Raw genomic sequence first — 6,000 nt, forward strand, 5'->3', positions numbered from 1 at the left:
ATGGTAGGGACGTTGTCTCATCAAGATCCATTTGCAGTTCCGATGTCTCACGGGACCGCTTCCCCTTTTGTTGTACAGGGTTCATCACATTTTTTTCCTACCCAAACTTTTTCATAGTCAATACCTTTGTCTCACACATAAGCTCCTAACACTAACAATCAAGCCGATCCATCTAGTTGGCCATGCATCGGCTATGTCTTCAGTTCACCATTTATTTCAAGAGCATGTGATTGACATTTTTAACTTGATGGTAAGGACGCTGCCTCATCAATATCCATACGCAGTTCTCATGTCTCACGGGACTGCTTCCCCTCTTGTTGTGCGGGGTTCATCGTATCTTTCCTACCCAAGTTTGTTCATAGTGAATACTTTTGTCTCACACATAACCTCCTAAAATTGACCATTATGCCGATGCATTTAGTTGGCCATGCATCGGCTATGTCGTTAGTGAGCCATTTATTTCAAGTGCACTTGATTGACATTTTTAACTTGATGGTGGAGATATTGCCTCAACAACATCGTTCAGCAGTTCCCAGGTCTCACGGGACTGCTTTCCTCTGGTTGTACGGGTTTCATCGTATCATTTGCGCCCGTAATGAGACGATCACACATCAATAACAACTCTCCCTTGAGTACTCCTTAAGTTATAAGTGCCGCTCTTGCTTGCCAAGACGATGAGGCGAGATGCACAAGATTGTCAATAATAATCCCAAACAAAGTCTATGTTCGTTCTGTCTATTCGTCAAAAATGTGCTCGCAGATGCAACATCCGCTACTTTACCAAGAGAACAAACAGCCATTTATTTCAATTGCACATAACTGACATTTTGAACTTGATGGTGGGTACGTTGTCTCATCAAGATCCATTTGCAGTTCCCATGTCTCACGGGATTGCTTCCCCTTTTGTTGTACAAGGTACATCACATTGTTCCAACCCAAGTTTTTTCATAGTCAATACCTTTGTCTCACACATAAGCTCCTAACACTAACCATTACGCCGATGTATTTAGTTGGCCATGCATCGGCTATGTTTTCAGTTCACCATTTATTCCAAGTGCATGTGATTGACATTTTTAACTTGATGGTAGCGACGTTGCCTCATCAATATCCATATGCAGTTCTCATGTCTCACAGGACTGCTTCCCCTCTTGTTGTACAAGGTTCATCGTATCTTTCCTACCCAAGTTTGTTCATAGTGAATACTTTTGTCTCACACATAACCTCCTAAAATTGACCATTATGCTGATGCATTTAGTTGGCCTTACATTGATTGAGTCATTAGTCAGCCATTTATTTGCATCTAATTGACATTTTTTACTTTATGGTAGAGACGTTGCTTCATCAACATCCTTGAGTAGTTCACAGGTCTCATGGGACTGCTTCTCCTCTTGTTGTATGGGGTTCATGGTATCTTTTGTGTTCCTAATGAGGCAATCACACACTATTCACATCTCATACCTTAGGTGCACCTTAATTTATAAGTGTCGTTGTCTTTTGCCGAGACAATGAAGCAAGATGCATAAGATTGTCAATAATTATCCCAAACAAAGTCTATGTTTATTCATCATTGTTCGTAAATATATTACTAAGGTTTGCATTATATATGTGTACGCATTATTATGCACATCATGTAATATATTGGTCTTATAATGAACCGAAATTATTATTTTATACACATAAACATATGGTTTATCCAAGAAACAAAGTTGTCAAAGCCAGGCTGAATGACTGAGTCGGCCCAACAAGTCATGGACTCACAAATCACTGGGTTTTAAAACCTTGTGTTTGACATCATATTCCTTTTGACTCCTCTAGCCCATTACTGCTTTATCATGCATTTAATTTACATCTACCACGTGCAAACCACCTCTAACAACATCTCCACATCTAGGATTGACTTGGGAGCCTTCCCTCTTTCCTCCATGCTAATACGTCTAACCTACATCCTTAATATCGAGAGAAACTAGGTGTGAAAATTAACTATTCTCATCATGTTTTTACACTTTCCCAGCCTTGCGCAGTTTCCATTGTCATTTCTGTAGTCTCACGTGTAAGCTCTTGAAAATGGCTTTTGTACCGATGCTTGTAGTTGGCCATGTGAGAAACTCGGGCATTGGAACCCTCCAACCTACTATTGTTGGTAATGAAGAGGTGCAACATTTTCTAGATTTCACCACAAAAGGTTAGAATGATTATGCTATCTGGGGTTGTAGGTTTTGAATTAGGAATCATACCCCGTCTACCAAACCCTTTTCTAACGTTGTACTGGTTTTTCACAATACTCTTAAAACTGCAATGCATAAGACACTGAGTTTCCACATGAGTATGTCTCATTCACTGTTCGAATGAGTGTCAATATTTGCTCCAACTAATCTCCAATTTTATCCATCCTTTTGCACCAATAACGCAATGATGATACCTCACATATTCCTCATTGATTGCTCCCAAAGACATCCACGGCGCTCTCTCCTGCATAGATGATGAGGCAGGATGCGTAAATTGTTATTAAGTCTCAAACAAAGTTGATGCTTCTTCATTGCTTTTCATCATGAATGTACCCCAGATGTTGCATCTACCATTTGTCTATGCTTATGAGTTAACTTATCATAATAATATTCCACCACCTGCTATTTTGGATTTTGATTGTGGGGACACTGCCACATAAGATCCTTGAGTGGTTCCCACATCTCAAGGGATTACTCGCCAGTCCCCCTCTTCTTGTACATAATTGGTTGTAGTTTTTCCATATTGGTTCATTTTACCTATGGCAAAATCTTGTTTCAAAAACTCTTTATGCATCTCCAGATAGTAATTAAAACATTACCCAAGGATTTCTTACTCGTGTTCTGCCTTATCTTTCAATGAAAAGGAAAATCTAAAATCCAGAACAAGAACATAAATATGAATGCTGATGCTAGAGGGATATTCATAAAGGCAACAAATGTTGCAGCTGAGTAATATATCTGAAAACTAAAAAACCCATTTATGAAGAGCTGTTATAATTTGCCTATACAACGGAAGCTATGGATGTAAAAATATTGTCATATGGATGGCAATAAGAAGCAGTACAGAATTTTACAACAATCAACAGTATTTTCAAGCATGGAATAGAGATGACCGCTAGATCAGCAACAAACAAGCCACAACTACACAAAACATTTGCAAATAAAAGGAGGCAGTCTAAGATGATCATCAATCAGATGAATGGCAACATGGTTCTCCAAACAAAGCACAGCAGAATAGACACAGGATAAATGTGAAGGACCTTCAGCAGCCTACTATAGAATATTACTTCACCTTGGAAAAGAAAACCTCCTGTAGCACATGTACCTTTTCAAACCTCTCAAGAATGATAGATATATCCCCGTTTTCCAGTGCACTAAGGCCCCATGACTACATACCACTGCTTACGACGAGTGCTCTATGACCTATTATATACAAGTGCTCCATTTAATTTGACTAGACTGTTTTGCAAAAAACCAATTATCTTATGATATATAGAGAGAGAAAATTCCTGACCTCCCCACCACACTGTCATCTTGGTAGTCTTGATGTAGATGATTCCTTCTTCACAGCAAGACCAGCCTCTTCGAGATCTGCCCACAATTTGTTGAAAGCTTCAAACAATCAAGTCCACTGAAATAACAAAGTAGGAGTCTCAGGCATCCGTAAGATCAATTCCATCCTTGTTAATGACATTTAGTATTGGGATGCCCCAATTTTCTTGCAAGACCATAATCATTATGATCATGTACAGGGTTTATCTTCAGCAGTCCAGTTCCAAATTATTTGTCAACATATGGCCTCAGAGGATTTCAGCAATTAATTTTTCATGTATATTAAACAATTTAAAGACAAACTATCTTGCAAAAGTAGGATGTAGATGCACAGGTAACAAACAGCTATAGGATATGCAATAAGAGCAATAAAGGCATCTATCTACTTCAGAAGCGTCCAATCCTTCAAAATACTAAAAGAACAAAAACTAATTTGAAGGGGTACCATCGAATCCCTTGACTGCCGCTTGGATGACATCCTTCGTGTGATGCTCATAAACGCTCAAGTTCGTGCAAGTCTCGTCGAACACGTAATCTGCACAGTCAGACCAAGAGCCCCGTTCAGCGTTTTTGCACTGTAAGAGGGAACGCAGAGAAGAGAAGAACCTGCAGGACGGGAGGGCAAAAGGAGTTTACCCAAAGCGAAGGAGACGGACCGATCGATCGATCACTAAATAGTGAAATCGCGAATCGATGGATCGACGAGCGAGGGACGAGGCCGATCGAACTCTTCTCCACTTCGCTACTCTGTCTCTCGACCTTTTAGATGCCCCCCCTCCCTTCCCTTCCAAGTAATGATCATAAAGAATCGACCTGCATTGGTCTTGTGGGTTAAAATTTTTCTCAAGCCCTAATGAGAGCGCAGAAACGCTGAAAGAGCGAGGGAGGAGGAAGGAAACTCACCAGCGGAAGGATGATGGATAGGAGCTGCTGCTCGTAATTTGGAAGGATGAACTGCGGCAACCCACCGATGCAATCTGCATCCTCCTCCATCGTCGCACCATCGAGGATCCAGCCTCCTCCATCGTCGCGCCATCGAAGATCCACTCCTCCCATCGAGAGAGAAGGAGAGGGTGCTTTCTTTCCGGGAACTCGGCGGGAAAAAGAAAGCCCTCGTAACAGAATGGCCGTTGAGAAGTGTTTCTTGAACTTCTTGATTTATTGTGACCCCTTTTCATTCTTACTTTGAAAAATTATAAATAGGCGCCCACAGCCGCTCAAATTTTCAAACACCACAATGATACCCCCAACTTTTGCACGAAGTCTCGCTTACTCACAAAAACAATTAATTTTTTTCTAAACATTTAACATAAAAATGAGAAGGTGATAAAAAAATTTTCAAAATTTAAGTTTTAGTTCGGGTGCTGTATGATATTTCATGCTCATCAAACGTGCCCCTTAAGTTATTGTTAGTAATCCTTGTTGGTTGAATCAGTGTGTATCAGCCGATTCCCTCCATTTTTTTATTTTTAAATCAGTGTAAAATATTTTAAACTATTTTTTAATTTAAATAAGATATTAGCCCCTCTTGTATTTTATAATTTAAATAAGAAATTATATTTGATTTTGTGTATGATTTATAAACTTTGTTATATTAAATGAATTATTAAATCATTTAAATTTATAAAAAAAAATAGAATATTTGGCGATCCCAACTACCCATCTTTTATATTGTTGAAGGTGTGCGTTTGATAACTTGTATATTGTTGAGACTTTTAATTACTTTTAAATATATTTTGAAGTTTTATTTAACTATTTTTATTTTTTAATATTTTTAATCAATTCGCAACCAATCAACTGACGGGCGGCCTGGCCGGCCAATTTGGTGTACAAGGTGGCAGGAAGGAATGACAAGAGTTGTGTGACTCATCACTCATGAAACAAATTAAAGATGTAGTACAAGGAATTTTTTTAAATTTGAGTAGATTCACCAAACAACACTTGAAACATGTGTCTCATGAATTTAACCCAATTTTGAAGTAGATTCATGAAACACTAACGCTCATTAAAAGACTCTTTGGTCATTAAGAGAATCTAACCCAATTTTGAAGTAGATAAAATGCATTGTACTTTGAGGTTTAGTATATTTTCAAACAACCCTTAAGAAGAACTCGGTTTGTCCATGGTCTCAAATTTATTGCTAGAACGTGTCAAGATATTGACATTAAAATCAAATCAAGATTTCAATTCCTAACTCGATGGCAAGTTGATTTATAGGATATTTGGCTAGAGGAAAATGAAAGCTTTGGATTTTACAGTTGGACTCTTCTAAGTCCAAAAAAAAGAAAATCTAAAGAATCGGTACCAAGACAGCACTGAATAGAGTTCATGTCTGCAAATGTACTAACCAAATTTGCCCTAATTAAGAGACTATTTAATAAGAAGAAACATGTGTTTTGAATTATGGTGTGAAAATGCTACGCTTTTTTTGCGTGATTATGGA

The 6,000-nt window shown here is 38.5% G+C and overlaps 1 protein-coding gene across 1 annotated transcript in view; it reads right to left on the reverse strand.

The window, feature by feature from the left end:
• Nucleotides 1-3,317, reverse strand: part of LOC116255451 (uncharacterized) — a 48,337-nt gene extending 45,020 nt beyond the window's left edge. The window contains exon 1 of the mRNA XM_050078239.1: nucleotides 3,298-3,317. The gene's annotated coding sequence lies outside the window, so the exon portion shown is untranslated. The remainder of the gene's footprint in view (nucleotides 1-3,297) is intronic.
• Between the last annotated feature and the right edge of the window lie 2,683 nt (nucleotides 3,318-6,000).

The sequence above is a fragment of the Nymphaea colorata genome, chromosome 6 (genome assembly GCF_008831285.2).
Source record: "Nymphaea colorata isolate Beijing-Zhang1983 chromosome 6, ASM883128v2, whole genome shotgun sequence".
NCBI lineage: Eukaryota > Viridiplantae > Streptophyta > Magnoliopsida > Nymphaeales > Nymphaeaceae > Nymphaea > Nymphaea colorata.